Here is a 16,081-nt window from a genome sequence, read left to right on the forward strand (position 1 = left end):
GAGTGTCTCACCTCCTGACTCCCCAAAGCCTTTCCACCATCTACAAGGCACAAGTAAGGAGTGTGATGGAATACTCTCCACTTGCCTGGATGAGTGCAGCTCCAAGAACACAAGAAGCTCGACACCACCCAGGACAAAGCAACCCACTTGATTGGCACCCCATCCACCACCTTAAACATTCACTCCCTCCACCACCAGCGTTCCGTGGCTGCAGTGTGTACCATCTACAAGATGCACTGCAGCAACTCGCCAAGGCTTCTTCGGCAGCACCTCCCAAACCTGCGACCTCTTCCACCTAGAAGGACAAGGGTCGCAGGCGCATGGGAACACCACCACTTCCAAGTTCCCTTCCAAGTCACACACCATCCTGACTTAGAAGTATATTGCCGATCCTTCATCGTCACTGGGTCAAGATCCTGGAACTCCCTACCTAACAACACTGTGGGAGTACCATCACCACACTGACTGCAGCAGTTCAAAAAGGTGGCTCACCACCACCTTCTCAAAGGCAACTAGGGATGGGCAATAAATGCTGGCATTACCAGCGACACCCTGATCCCATAAACGAATTAAAAAATTGAAAATGCCTAATTGAAGGACCCAGAATGTCTGCAACCTTTGACTGACCTCATCAATCATACTTTTAAAAAGGGGAAAAAAACAATGGATCTGAACTGCAGCTGAAGATCATTAAAATCTGACATTACCCAATTTTTACTGAACAGCAATTACACTTTGTGCCCTTAAAGTGATACAGCTTCTCCTTAGCAGCAGAGTAATACCTTTTGTATTATATAGTTTATAATGCTTTTGTGTATATAAAATTGTACATCATACAACTTACCATAGGCAATGCCACAGTAGATTGTATAGATGGCAAGATCTGCAGAAATAAGCATTGATGTATGGCAACAATCTCCACTGCTTTAAAAGAGTCAATGGGGGAGAAATTCGGTTGGTAGCGCCAGCGATTAGCGCCGAAAGAGGCCGAGAAGTGGGGCGCTAACCCACTAGCGCCCGGGCGCAGTGAACCCTGCGCCTCTTGCCATATTGAGTGGGCTTTCAGCGCCGGCACTAAATCTTAGCGCCCGCTTGCGGGCGCAGGCAGATCATGGCATCATTTCAGTGTGCAACGCCTTTTTGGCGCCCCAGACCGGAAATTCAGTAGCGCCCCCCTCCATTCCGCCTGGCGCTAATAAGGACTGCTTACCTGGAACATTCCCCAGTCGCTCTCGGGCTAGGGGGGCCGCTCTTTAAAGGGGACTGCACTGGTATAAAAGCGGCAGCCACTTTGGGAGCACAACTTCCTCGAGACTTTCACAGAGTTGCTGAGCTGCACTCAGAGCCATTGCACCAGTGAGCCAGCGCTGGCCAGAGGAACTTCAGCCTTCTGACCATCACCTTGCTGCTGGTGAGCATTTACAACGTTAACAATTTCTTGTGCGCTATTATTATGGGGGCTGCTTTGGAGGGGAACGTCCTACTGCTGAACCATCTGGAAAGGGCACAGAGACGCAGGGAGAGAGGGGCAGGAATGGCCAGACGGAGGAGGGCCAACAGACGTCGCCACACCAGACCTTACGCTGCCAGGGTTTTCCGACAGCAGTTCTGTTACTTGAACATGTCAGAGGAGCAGTGTCTTAGAAGGCTGCGCTTCAGAAAGGAGGTGGTGACTGAGCTGTGCCATCTGCTTCAGCCAGATCGGCAGCCTCAGATAAGGTGCAGGACCTCTCTGTCGGTGGCTGTCAAGATGACTGTTGCCCTGAATTTCCATGCGAGCGGCTCCTTTCAGGCCGCAACTGGGGACATCGCCAACATATCGCAGTTTGCGGTGCATTGCTGCATCCGTCAAGTAACAGATGCCCTATTTAAAAAGGAGGCGGCAGTACATCTCCTTCCCTATGACACTGGAGAAGCAGCGGGAGTGCGCAGGGGGCTTTGCAGCAATAGCGGACTTCCCCATGGTGCAGGGCGCCATTGACTGCACGCACGTGGCTTTGAGGGCGCCCATTTTGAATCCGGAGGAGTTCCGCAACCGCAAGGGGTTCCATTCCTTGAATGTTCAGCTGGTCTGTGACCACCGATATCTGATCCTCGCAGTCAATGCGCAGTTCCCTGGCAGCAGCCACGACGCCTTCATCCTGCGCCAGACTTCAGTTGCAGACCTATTCGAGGCCCCGGCTCACCCAGGAGGCTGGCTTCTCGGTGACAAGGGCTATCCTCTGTGCCCATGGCTGATGACCCCGCTCCGTTCGCCCAGCACTCCTGCTGAAGAGCGCTACAATGCGAGCCATCAGGCGACGAGGAACATTGTGGAGCACACAAATCGGTGTGCTGAAGCAGCTGTTCCGCTGTCTGGACCATTCCGGAGGCGCCTTGCAGTACTCACCAGAGCGAATCTCCCACTTCGTGGTTGTCTGTTGCATGCTGCATAACCTCGCCATCCTACGCACCCAGCCAATGCCACCAGACATTGAAGCACCAGCGGAGGAGGAGGAGGAGGAGGACCAAGACGGGAGGGAGGTACAAACTGGAAGGGCTGTCCGTCAGAGGCTGATAACAAGCCGCTTCTTAGCCCCTCCGACGGAATGCTTGGTGCCATTCGAAGAGCAGGAATGGAACCATTCGGATAACCCAAAGCCTATGAAGGGCAGTATGAATGTAAATAGCAGATATGGCCAATGTAAATTTAAAAAGTTGTTTATTTTGCAAAATGTGCTTCCTTCCAACATGACAAAGCAATGGCTACAGAAAGCAAAAGTAACACACTAACACATAAGTGACTCGCACACCCGGGAGACTATCCAAAACATTACTAACATTCAGACCAGCATCCACGGCCTTGATTTCTACAAATAAGACGTCTCAGCAGCACCTTCTACTCTTTTCCCCTTTGATGGTGATCTACTTCTCTTGCGAGATCGGCCCCTTCCCTCCCTGCAGCTCCTCCGTAATGGGACCCCAGTGGCTGCATCAAGGCTGGGGGAGGCCTGCTGGCTGTCCGAAAGCGCAGATGCCCGAGGGACGTCCTGGACGACCTCTGGCCTTGGAGGGCCCGGATGCTGACTGCTCCAACTGTGCATGGGTGGAAGCAGTCTGTCCTGCAGGTGGTGGCAGCTGCAGTGGAGACGTGCCAGCGGTGGCATCAGGAATGCTGACATCCTGAGAGCGGACAGCAGCTCCCTGGTCGACCGACACACTGGCACTCTGACGGGGCAGCACCGCAGCATGCGCACCAATCGGCTGGTCCACAGATTGATGCCCTGCTGTGGTGCTGCAAGGGCCCCGGGTAATCCCGCCTGATCCAGTGAGGGTGGCAGCAGTCATTGGTCGCGTGGCCTCAATATGCGTCTGCATGAGACCAGCGAGTGACTGCGTGGCAGCACTCAGCACTTGCGTGGCAGGTGCCAGTGCTTCGGTGAAGCCCTGGACAGTCCTTTCCAGCGATGACCCGATGCCCTGGACAGTCTTTTTCAGTGCTGCCCCGAAGCCGTGGACAGTCCTTTCCAGTAATGTCCCGATGCCCTGGACAGTCCTTTCCAGCGATGACCCGATGCCCTGGACAGTCCTTTCCAGTGCTGCCCCGAAGTCCTGGACAGTCCTTTCCAGTGCTGCCCCAAAGTCCTGCGCACTCCTTGCCTGTGCTGCCCCGAAGTCCTGCGCACTCCTTGCCTGTGCTGCCCCGAAGTCCTGCGCACTCCTTGCCTGTGCTGCCCCGAAGTCCTGCGCACTCCTTGCCTGTGCTGCCCCGAAGTCTTGGACACTCCTTGCCAGTGTCTCAATGGATTCAGGCATCCTTGCCACTGCAGCCATGAGCTCAGTGTGCCTGAGCCGAGCCTGGGCGCTCATTTCTGCGAGGGAACGCACTTCTTCTGTGCTCTGTGCAGCAGTACTCACGGTCTGACTCGCCCTCCGGGGAGACGGCCCCCGAGCTTCCCTACCCACCTTGCGTTGCTGCAGCCCGCTGGTTCCTGGAACTGGTTCCTCCTCAGAGCATTCCCCCCCGCTCCCCTCCAGGGAAGTAGTCTCCCCAGTCTGCAGAGGGGCTGGCTCGCCTGAGGGTGGCAGGGATGGTCCGGCTTCCTTCTGCTCGTCGCCTCCGGAGTCAGTGGCAGTGGCAGCTTGAGGGCCCGGCTCCCAAGCTGGTGATGCAGCATCTGAAAGCAGGGAGGTTGAAGAGTGGCTTTAGCGAAAGGACAGGGTGGCAGCGAGGGATGCACGAGTGCTGCAATGCTCTGACATGGGTCCAGACTGAAAAAGCATGCTGGTGGGGGGAAACAAGTGGAAGGAGAGAGTTCAAAAAGTTGATGACCTTACCATCGCTGTGCACAATGGGGTCGGCAGCTCCAGTGGTGACAGGACCAATTATCCAGCCTCCAACAATCTGGTGGACTCATTCCTCCAGGTCCATCAGTGTCTGCAGCTGAGGAGGGCCTCCTCTGGTACGAAGCTGCTCCCTCCGGTTCCTGGCCAGCTTGGCCTGCAGGAGAAAGGACGGGAAGTGATGAAACATGTTGGCCTGAGCTGACATCACATGCCCCCCATGGTAGAATAGCCCTTACATTATGCATTGAGCTGACATCACATGCCCCCCATGGTAGAATAGCCCTTACATTATGCATTGAGCTGACATCATATGCCCCCCATGGTAGAATAGCCCTTACATTATGCATTGAGCTGAATGTGCGTGTGTGTTTCCAGAAAGGGCCATGGGTGCTGGCTGACAGATGGCCATTGGGGCTTTGTGCACCCTCTGGCCATAATGTCAGGTGCAGATGGAGGGATGAAGAAGATTGCGAAAAAGGCACTCACCCTAACGACCCGAGTGAGGTCGTTGAACTTCTTCCTGCATTGCACAGGAATCCTGGGCACCACACTGCTTGAGGTGACTCTGACAAACTTCCCTCCAAGCCCTGCGGTATTCGCTCTGATGAGGCCTCCTGCCATTGTCGGGGTACAGCACAGCTCGCCGGCGCTCCACTTCGCCAACCAAAGCATCCAATGCCCCATCGGTAAAGCGCTCCGCTCTCTGCCTCACCCTCTCCATATGTTCAAAGTTTGGAACGCCACAGAAAGCACAGCACCGATTTTGAGGCCTACGAGGCGCAGAGTGTGGCTGCTGATCCTAATTGACCCACCCCTTTAAGAGCTGGCCGGTGCCAGCATGTTTCGGGGTAATCGATTATTGACAGCACCTGCGCTGCGCCCGGCCGCCGACATATTGAGTAGCGCCGCCGGGTTAGCGCCTTAAGACTCCCATGCAGTGCCTGAATCAACGCCGCAATCACCTTTTGGGGTGCAGCAACCCAATATCGCTCGAGGTGGCGATAAGTTGCGCCTGGCGATAAAATTTGCGCAGCGCCAATTCTAGTGCCCCAAACGGGGCTATACCCAATTTCTCCCCCAATATGTTTTACTGAATCTTAGCAATATTAGTTGACTGTGCTTTAGTGCATATGGCCTAGCAAGGCATGGTCATAGTGGAATTGCTATAGGAGTCATATCGATCTTGCAACTATTTTCCACAAACTTGTAACAGTTATCTCACCAGCATAAATTTTTGGGTCTTTTCTGTCCTCCTTAATATTCTACTTCTGTATTTTTGGCTATTCTCAGACGTGGGTCTTAACTCCCTGCAGCCTCAAGAGTATCTTCACTGGGTCGGATATCTAACTAGTTTCAATAGCAAGTTCAGGATAACGAACAGAAAATCTTTCTTCAGATTCCATTCCTTTCTTCAGATTCCATTCCTTTCTTCAGATTTCATTAACTACTGGATTTATCCCGTGTCTACAGGAAATTCGTGTCTTCTGAGAAGCAGCAGAGTATCACACCACCAGAACTAATTTTATGCTTTAACAGCCAAATTATTAATCGATAAGCAAGTGAATATACACAACAGTAATATGTATCTATTTACATCACACTATGCTAACTCCATGAAATAAAGCAAATAGTAAATGGACTATGCTTTATACAAAACTAATCATTTTATAATGAACTTTTATACATATACAAAGTTGTTGCTTTCTTATATTCTTACCAACTACAGGAGCAAGCTGGGCTGACTGTTCTTGTAAAGTCCAGATGGACTCTGTGCTGAAGCTAATTAAATTCCCCAAAGCAGTTGCCAGTCTTTGTGGATTTCATCAACAGTCAAGGAGCTTCCAATCGTTCACGTATCTGAACAAATCACACAATATATTTTTGTTTTAATTGTGTCGCTTGTATTACTCGTATTGCTCATGTGCAACGTGATAGATTCCAATGTCATTTAAAATGCAATAGCGTACATGTCTGTGCATACAGCATCATGATACAGCTCATTAGGCAGTAATCATTTAAGCAGCTGAGAACACCTGGGGTGACAATTTGCCTCGCCATCCAACACTACCGCAGCAATGGTCCAGAGGAATTGTCAATAGGAAGTCCATCTTCCAGAAAGATTTAAATGATTTTGTTTGCTTGGCCCTGACTGAAAGCAGATTTATTATCCTGCTGATAAAGTCAGAACTATACAAAATGGTTGCTATCTTTACTAAGAGACAAAAAGCATATTTACTTTAAGATAGTTTCTGAGATGCTAAATAATTAGCCATCATACTTCAGTAAGCATAATATTTATGTCAATGATTGAAAGAATACTATTTGTGTTACAACTACAAATTTGCTTTCAAGTGTTACTATAATAGAATAAAGTGCCAATTTTACTTTAGTTGTTACAGTAAATAACCAGTTGGTTGTGGCTCAACAAAAACCCTCAGGAAGTAGTCTTGACCTAGGCCACATTTGAAGAATGTAGATTCTATTAAATTATGATATTCTCGTTGTGGTAAACCACTGTTATAGTTATCACTGTATATTGTTCTCACTGTTCTCACTGTCACATCACTACACGAGGTCGCCTCTTGTCGCACTGTTATACCTGGGCTGACCACCTCCGACTCCGCCCATTACCTGCCCAGGTATAAAGGTAGCTGACTGGCTAGTATTCCTCCCTGTTGGATCGGATCACCCACGAGGGTGGGCTCTGTTATTTAGCCAATAAAAACCTTCAGTTACGTTCTTAACTCGTCGCCTTTTATTGGACTAATTGATAGGCATATCAATTTTATTGGCTAAATTTTAAAGATGTCTGATAATGAACAGCAACAGCAAGGAGCTCACCCAGCAGCACAGCAACAGCAGCCTCCAGACAACGGGCCACACCAGCCGGCTTGGCTGCAAGCCTTGAAACCACCATACCTGGATCTAAACCCACAGGCACCAAACTCAGCCAACGACTTCAAACACTGGCTGGACTGCTTCGAATCGTACCTGGAGGAAGCCGTCGTCCCTCAGAGATCCAAACTAAGAGTCCTGAAAGCCCAAGCGAGCCCGAGAGTATATACACTCATCCAGGACATGACTACGTACGACGACGCCATCAACCTACTGAAACAGCAGTACCGGAGCCCGGTAAACTACATGTACACTAGGCATCTCTTAAGATCTCGCCAGCAACAGCCAGGAGAATCGATAGCTGAATTTTCACGAGCGCTGAGACAACTCGGCAGGAACTGTGACTTTAAAGCGGTGACGGCTACTGCGAACATGGAAGACAATGTCCGCGACGCCTTGGTGAGAGGCCTACGTTCCGACTACACACGGCAAAGACTGCTTGAAGCTAAGGACATAGACCTGGACAAGGCCGAAGCCCTCGCCCTCACCCTAGAGGCCACCCAGCAAGACCAGGAAGCGTTTGCCAGGTACTATTCGCGACCCTGGGACTCGGGCCCGACCCCCACCCCACCACCCTTCACAGCGCTGCCCCCGGGACCTACCTCAGCGTCTGCATCACGGATCCGACCGGGCCCGCTAGCCCCGGTACCGGCCCCGACATCAGGCAACCCCGATCGGGCCGCTGGCTGCTTCTTTTGCGGCCAGGAGAAGCATCCGAGGTCGCGCTGCCCAGCCAAAAACTCGACCTGCAAAACCTGCCTCAAGAAAGGCCACTTCTCCAAGGCCTGCAGAAGCAAATCCTCAGAAGCCAGCAGTGCCTCATGCGAACCCTGGGGGCGGCCATCTTTGTGCGGGGCAGCCGAAGCCTGCAGAGCCTCATGGGAAAACCAGGGGCGGCCATCTTTGTGCGGGGCAGCCGAAGCCTGCAGAGCCTCATGGGAAAACCAGGGGCGGCCATCTTTGTGCGGGGCAGCCGAAGCCTGCAGAGCCTCATGGGAACAGCAGGGGCGGCCATCTTTGTGCGGGGCAAACGATTTAAACAGAGCCTCATGTGAACTACGGGGGCCGCCATCTTCGCCGCCATCTTGTCATGACAACGACGCGCTCATCTACACCCTAGCTTCCGTGACCCTGGATCAAGCCCGCCCGCACCACCTGGCCAGCTCAATGATGGACATCAAAGTCAACGGCCACGCCACGACCTGCCTGTTCGACAGCGGAAGCACGGAGAGCTTCATCCACCCAGACACGGTGAGCCACTACTCCCTCCCCGTCCTGCCAACGCGCAGCCGCATCTCGATGGCATCGAGGTCGCACGCCACAGACATCAGCGGCTACTGTGTCGTGACATTGTCGGTTAAAGGGACAGAGTATAAAAATTTTAAACTCCTCGTACTCCCCCAGCTGTGCGCTGCCGTCATACTAGGGCTGGACTTCCAATCCCACCTCCAAAGTGTAACCCTAGCATACGGTGGACCCCTCCCCCCACTCACAGTCGACAACCAGCGAAAGTTAAACCGCCCACCGCGTAACACCTGCAGCCTATCCACCCTCAAGGTACCGCCACCTTCCCTGTTCGCTAACCTCACCCCCGACTGCAAACCTGTCGCTACTAAGAGCAGGCGGTACAGCGCTGGGGACAGAGCCTTCATTAGCTCTGAGGTGCAGCGACTCCTGAAAGAGGGCATTATTGAGGGGAGCAGCAGCCCCTGGCGTGCCCAGGTGGTGGTAGTCAAGACCGGCGACAAAAATCGCCTGGTTATCGACTACAGCCAGACCATAAACAGATACACCCAGCTGGACGCATACCCCCTCCCCCGCATATCGGACATGGTCAATGAGATTGCACAATACCGCGTATTCTCGACCATCGACCTCAAGTCGGCCTACCACCAACTCCCCATCAGCCCGGAGGACAGCCAGTACACCGCCTTCGAGGCGAATGGCCGCCTCTACCAATTCCTTAGGGTCCCCTTTGGTGTCACCAACGGGGTCTCGGTTTTCCAACGGGAGATGGACCGGATGGTTGACCAGAACGGACTACAGGCCACTTTCCCCTATCTCGATAACGTCACCATCTGCGGCCGCAACCGGCAGGACCATGACGTGAATCTGGAGAAATTCCTCCGTACGGCCCAACGGCTGAACCTCACCTACAATAAGGAGAAATGCGTGTTTAACACAGCGCGCCTTGCCATCCTTGGCTGTGTAGTAGAGAACGGAGTCATCGGCCCCGACCCCGAAAGAATGCGCCCCCTCATGGAGCTACCCCTCCCCCACTGTCCAAAAGCACTTAGGAGAACCCTGGGGCTTTTCGCCTACTATGCCCAATGGGTACCCAATTATGCGGACAAAGCCAGACCCCTCCTGAAAACCACATCCTTCCCCCTCACGGAAGAGGCGTGCGCGGCCTTCTCCCTCATTAAGGGAGACATAGCCAAGGCCACAATGCACGCAGTGGATGAGTCAATCCCCTTCCAAGTGGAGAGCGATGCATCCGACTTCGCCCTAGCCGCTACCCTTAACCAGGAGGGTAGGCCGGTAGCCTTCTTCTCAAGGACCCTACAGGGCCCCGAGACCCGACACTCGTCGGTCGAGAAGGAAGCCCAGGCAATTGTGGAGGCAGTACGGCGCTGGAGGCACTACTTGGCAGGCAAACGATTTACCCTCCTCACCGACCAACGCTCGGTTGCCTTCATGTTTAATAACAAGCTGAGGGGCAAGATCAAGAACGACAAAATCTTGAGGTGGAGAATCGAGCTTTCCACCTATGATTATGAGATCTTGTACCGGCCCGGTAAACTGAACGACCCCCCTGATGCTCTTTCACGCATTACATGCGCCAGCGCGCAAAGTGATAGACTTCAGACCCTCCACAATGACCTCTGCCACCCCGGAGTCACCAGACTCTACCATTTCATTAAGGCCCGCAACCTGCCATACTCCATCGAGGAGGTCAGGACCATGACCAGGAACTGCCAGATCTGTGCTGAGTGCAAACCGCACTTCTATAAGCCGGACAGAGCAAGCCTGATCAAGGCCACCCGCCCCTTCGAGCGTCTGAGCATCGACTTCAAGGGGCCCCTACCGTCATCCGACCGTAATGTGTACTTCCTCAACATCGTTGATGAGTACTCCCGTTTCCCCTCTGCCTTCCCCTGCCCAGACATGACCAGTAACACGGTCATTAAATGCCTGAACAAACTCTTCGCCTTGTTCGGGTTCCCGAACTATATACATAGTGACCGGGGCGCCTCCTTCATGAGCGAGGAACTCCGTCAGTTCCTATTGGAGAGGGGTATTGCAGCAAGCAGGACCACCAGCTACAACCCCCGAGGGAACGGCCAGGTGGAAAGAGAGAACGCGACGGTATGGAAGGCCACCCTCTTAGCCTTAAAGTCTAAGGGCCTCCCAACCTCCCGCTGGCAAGAGGTCCTCCCGATTGCGCTGCACTCCATCCGGTCACTACTTTGCACTGCCATTAACACCACCCCCCATGCCCGAATGTTTGTCTTCCCCAGGAAGTCGACTACGGGAACCACCCTACCAACCTGGCTGACCTCTCCGGGACCCGTCTTGCTGCGAAAGCACGTGAGGGCCCATAAAACGGACCCCCTGGTCGAGAAGGTGAACCTCCTGCACGCCAACCCCCAGTACGCCTATGTGGCTTACCCAGACGGACGGGAGGACACTGTCTCCTTACGAGACCTCGCACCCTCACCCCCCCCTCCCAACCCCCCCGAGTCCAGCCGAGTTGGACGGCATGCCGGAACCCCACGAGCCTTTGCCGACTACGCAGACACCAGCTTTAACACCGGATAATGTAACACCGCCGCTGCGACGATCGGAGAGGCTAACGAAGCCTCCGGACAGACTGACATACCAGAGCTGGTAATACACTTCACCCCGCCGGACTCTAATCTAAACAAGGGGTGAATGTGGTAAACCACTGTTATAGTTATCACTGTATATTGTTCTCACTGTTCTCACTGTCACATCACTACACGAGGTCGCCTCTTGTCGCACTGTTATACCTGGGCTGACCACCTCTGACTCCGCCCATTACCTGCCCAGGTATAAAGGTAGCTGACTGGCTAGTATTCCTCCCTGTTGGATCGGATCACCCACGAGGGTGGGCTCTGTTATTTAGCCAATAAAAACCTTCAGTTACGTTCTTAACTCGTCGCCTTTTATTGGACTAATTGATAGGCATATCACTCGTTATAAAGCAGATACATTTCCACTGGATATGTTTAAAATGCATCCACTACACAATGGACAGTGTTCTATGTCTTATTCTCTCCTGCTCCTAATTTCAGACAATCTGCTATAAGGGATGAGGGGTGCCAAGACCATGCTCGGCATTACCTTATTAAGAGGGAATGGGAAATAGGTGAAAGAGTTATCACCTGACCAATATTTTGGCGGTTAACTCAAAAACAAGAAAAGCACAGGTCACACATCCGTTCTCTCCCTGACTGCAGATAGCAACAAGAGATAAGATGAATTTTTGATTTAAATAAAACACAACTCTGCAATCCTTTGCTTTCAAATTTTATTCGAGAAAAGAAAAATGAACTAAACTGTTTTGAATGGCATCATGACATCACAAGCAAAGACATCCATCAGTTTTTGCAGGTCTGTGTGTGAATGGGGCCTGCCAGCCCGAAGCGGACTTGGGAACGGGTTCTCAGCTCCATTGATGGAATATGAATGCACCGTTAATAATGTCTTCATATGAGCCATATCAAGGAACAATATAAATGCTGAGAGCACATTTCATTGTTTTTACCCTTTGAGGTTTTAATCAGTACAATTAAAATACCAAAAGATCATTTGAATCTTTGAACATTTAAGATTATGGCACCCAAGCTAAAGCTCTATACACTTGACTCCTGGCCCTGTAATCATCTTAGATTATACGTAGGAGATTCTTATAAAATTAAACAGTTTTGAAATTAACTAACAAGCTACGGCATGCAAATTATAGAAGCAGAGTTCAAAAGGCTGAAAGATTAGGCAATGTTTGATCATTTCAAAATAGTCTGTTTCAGTCCATGTTTTCTCCAAATAGCTAATTTTTCATCAATGAAATTTCCAAGTTTCCATTCATTAAAATCAAAGCACTTAGCAATGATTTAATTTGCTTCAAGATCAACATTGTTACCAACATTTTATTGAGTTTCTATTTACCATTGTCTACAGGATTGGCATTTTCATACATTAATTTACAAACAGAGCAACAGGTTAGCCAGTCACATAAATGCCAATCTGCAACATCCAACTCCTGGCTCTGTAATTGGGATTTGGGGAAACCAGCAATACAAGGGTTTGAAAACAAATTGTGACTGGACTCTTGCACAACAGATTCCACATCACATGTAAGAAATTAGATTTGCTAAAGAGGTTCTTTTGTAGCTGGTGATTGGTGTGGGAGCAAAGAAAGAAATGAGCTATATTACAGTACCAGTGGGCAAGTCACCAATTTTCCACAGGCTGATATACTTTTCAGTGAGTGAGTGATGGTCAACTCTGCATTTGAACTTACGTACAGAAAGAACAGAGTTCGAGGCAATGGTACTGCTGGAGAGGGGCCACAGGCAACAGAACCAGTGTTTGAAGCTGCAGCACTGGGAGTCTGTGCAGACTTTTTGGATCAGTACAGAATAGTAATATGGAGCTGCAGGTCAAACACAGAGCTCCAACAAGCAATAAGCAACTCTTTTGGTGCCACTGTAGGTGTTAACTTATGAAGGACTGACAGCTCATCTCTAGGATTCTGATATGGAGTAGGCCATCCTCACATTCTGTTAGTTTGTAGAGAGTCCAGAAAAAAATTACAATAGGTTTTGGGTTTTCTTGGTAGCATACCAAAAAATAATGTGGAGTATCATCACTGGTTATAATTAGTCCCTTACAAATGGTAACTAATTCAGTACAGGACAAGTTCATTTTAAGCATTTCAAAATATACTCACAGATTTACTTTAGTTTAGACGACTGCAGGAATTTTTCATCCAGCTTATGCTTTAACAAGAGAAAAAAAAAAGTCAGTTGATTTCACACACAGAAGTGTTCATTAATGCTGCGTTGCTCATCAATCCTGGTGACATTGGAGGGGGTCACAGCACTGCAGGTTAGTGCTGCAGCTACTAAAGAAGCTGCTTACCATCCAAAGATAGCGCATTGCTTAACCAGGTTCCTAGAAAAGGATAAAGTTCCACTTATTTTCTGTTACGCTCAAATCTAATTAATTTTTAAAAGCCTACATATCTAATTTTTAAAGCTTATAAATGGAATTCCTATGCGACAACAAATCCTATTTGTGATTGAATATTACAAGGCATTAGAGTCTGGTAAATTATTTTGCTAAACATCAGTTCCACACCAGTATTCCTCATGGCTTCGGAGTGAAAATGTCAATTTAAAAGCAATTTTGCTTGGTGGGATCCAACCCACCAGGACCTGGATCAAGGCATACTCAACTCAAATAGGATCCCAACAAGCCAACAGATATTAGCCCTCCAGTATCACTTTCATTCCGGCTATCTGGCCTGAAATTTGAACTTGGGTCTCGGACATGAAAGGGCATTGTGTCACCCATTCCCGGGAAAAAGTTTTATTTTTTCCTTGCGATATCCTCCCTCGCATTTCTTGATGGTACTGAATCTGCTTTAGTTCAGTTCCACTGGACCAGCATCCTTTGAGTGTCTCTCTCAAATGCGAGTCCAAAAAGTGGGCATCAGCAGACTATTCTACAAAACATGGCTTCACAGCTGAGCTTGGTCTTATCCTCACCCAACATCCACACACAACAGTGATCACTAAATAGCCACTGGAAGCAGGAGCTCTTGTCCGCCCTTGGAACACTGAAGCCGTGCAACACTGCTGCCCTAGATGAGATCGACTAGATCAGCATAGTCCAGGGATCCATCTCGCAACCTTCTGTATAGGTCAGGTGGTGCACTTTCCCAGTAAGCCATAAGAGTAGTTACAGGTTCAATTTTTTTTAAAATCTGCCAATAAACTTAACAGTAATTAACAGCCCGTAGCAAAAATGTATTTACAAAATGGAATAAAACTTATATTTCTTCAAGAATGAAAACAGTTGGCCAGGATTCCAGCTCTTGATCACTATTCAGTGACCCTTGCTGGAAGTGGGCATGTGGGAATGTCGAGTGAGGGCATGATCCGGTTTGGCTGCAATTCTCCCATGCAGAGCTAAGCCTGCCAACTCTAACGGTCAAGGCTTACACATAATGTTTAACACTTGGGCAATGTACCAAAGGATGCTTAGAAACCATGGAACCATACCCCAGCAAGGAGTGAACACTTTCAGGGAGGGGAGGGGGATAGGATGAATTGGAGAGAAAAGGGGAAAACCCCCTAAAAAGAAAATTAAAATTTCATGTTGTAGAGAACTGCAGCTTTCATAGAATCGTACAGCACAGAAGGCTGCCATTTGGCCCATCGAGCATGTGCCGGTATTTATGTAGCTTTAATTCTACATAATCTGTCTAATACTCTGAAATGTTATAATAATGGTATCCTGTAAATATATTACAAAAACACCAATTTTCTTTAAATAAACTGTACCGTTCCTGCTGAAACCTAATTTTTGGGACATACATGAAAAACAACCCAATGCTAGCTACGTCACAACACAACAGGAATCAATTATAGTACAATGTGCCCCATTGTTCCCATAGCATGGGATCAAAAGCCTGGGTATTTTTCCACTAGTCTTAAGGTAATTCCTAGTTTTCCCAAAGTAGTTCAGGTTTTTACAAAACATCAATAATATCCAATTAATGAACAAATTCTGGTAAAATGACACTGGGCCCAAATAGTAATATTCCTTTAAATCATGAGTGCAATTTGTTTTCAAGTACCACAGATGTATGTGTAACTGCATGGCATTGTGCCCATTCAGCTCTGGGCTCCCTGTTGGGCTAGTCGAAAGAAAGTTTTGAATAGATTCCACTCTTTATAGAAAGAAAGACTTGCATTTATAGAGCGCCTTTCACGACCACCAGACATCTCAAAGCGCTTTACAGCCAATGAAGTACTTTTTTTTTTGAAGTGGAGTCACTTGTAATGTAGGAAACACGGCAGCCAATTTGCACAGCCCCCGCCACAAACTCCGCTCCCTAGCCACCGGTTCCATCCTCCTCCCTGGCCACTGTCTGATGCTGAACTAGACTGTTTGCAACCTCGGCATCCTATTTGACCCTGAGCAGAGCTTCCGAACACAAATCCTCTCCATCACCAAGTTCACCTACTTCCACCTCTAATATTGCTCATCTACGCCGCTGCCTCAGCCCACCTGCTACGGAAACTCTCATCCATGCCTTTGTTACCTCCAGACTCAACTATTCCAATGATCTCCTGGCCGGCCTCCTATCTTTCACGCTCCGTAAACTTGAGCTCATCCAAAACTGCTGCCCGTATCTTAACTCACACCAAGTCCTGTTCTCTCATCACCGTTGTGCTCGCTGACCTACATTGGCTCCCGGTCTGGCAATGCCTCAAATTTTAAATTCTTATCCTTGTGTTCAAATCTCACTATGGCCTCGCCCCTACCTATCTCGGAAACCTTCTCCAGTTTTTGAGAACTCCGTGCTCCTCGAATTCTGGTCTCTCATGCATCCCCGATTTTCATCTTCCCACCATTGGCCTTCAGGTGTCTTTGCCCCAAGCGCTGGAATTCCCTTTCCACCTCTCCTTCTTTAAGACGCTCCTTAAAACCTGCCTCTTTCACCAATCTTTTGGTCACCTGTCCCAATATCTCATGTGGCTCAGGGTCAAATTTTGTCCGATACCGCTCCAGTGAAGCGCCTTGGGATGTTTTACTATGTTAA

General features: G+C 49.6%; 1 protein-coding gene across 3 annotated transcripts in view; it reads right to left on the bottom strand.

Moving 5' to 3' along the window:
- Positions 1-16,081, bottom strand: part of c15h11orf24 (chromosome 15 C11orf24 homolog) — a 127,936-nt gene that overhangs the window by 63,063 nt on the left and 48,792 nt on the right. Inside the window, exons 2-3 of one of the 3 annotated variants that reach the window (XM_086007995.1) lie at positions 13,199-13,247; positions 6,044-6,183 (exon numbers count right to left, since the gene is read on the bottom strand). The gene's annotated coding sequence lies outside the window, so the exon portion shown is untranslated. Of the gene's footprint in view, positions 1-4,317; positions 4,410-6,043; positions 6,184-13,198; positions 13,248-16,081 lie in introns of those variants that run through there. The other 2 variants (XM_086007996.1, XM_086007997.1) reach the window with 2 other exon arrangements.

Source organism: Somniosus microcephalus, chromosome 15 (assembly GCF_052327205.1).
Source record: "Somniosus microcephalus isolate GS21.2 chromosome 15, FLI_Smic_1.0, whole genome shotgun sequence".
In the NCBI taxonomy this organism is placed as follows: Eukaryota; Metazoa; Chordata; class Chondrichthyes; order Squaliformes; family Somniosidae; genus Somniosus; species Somniosus microcephalus.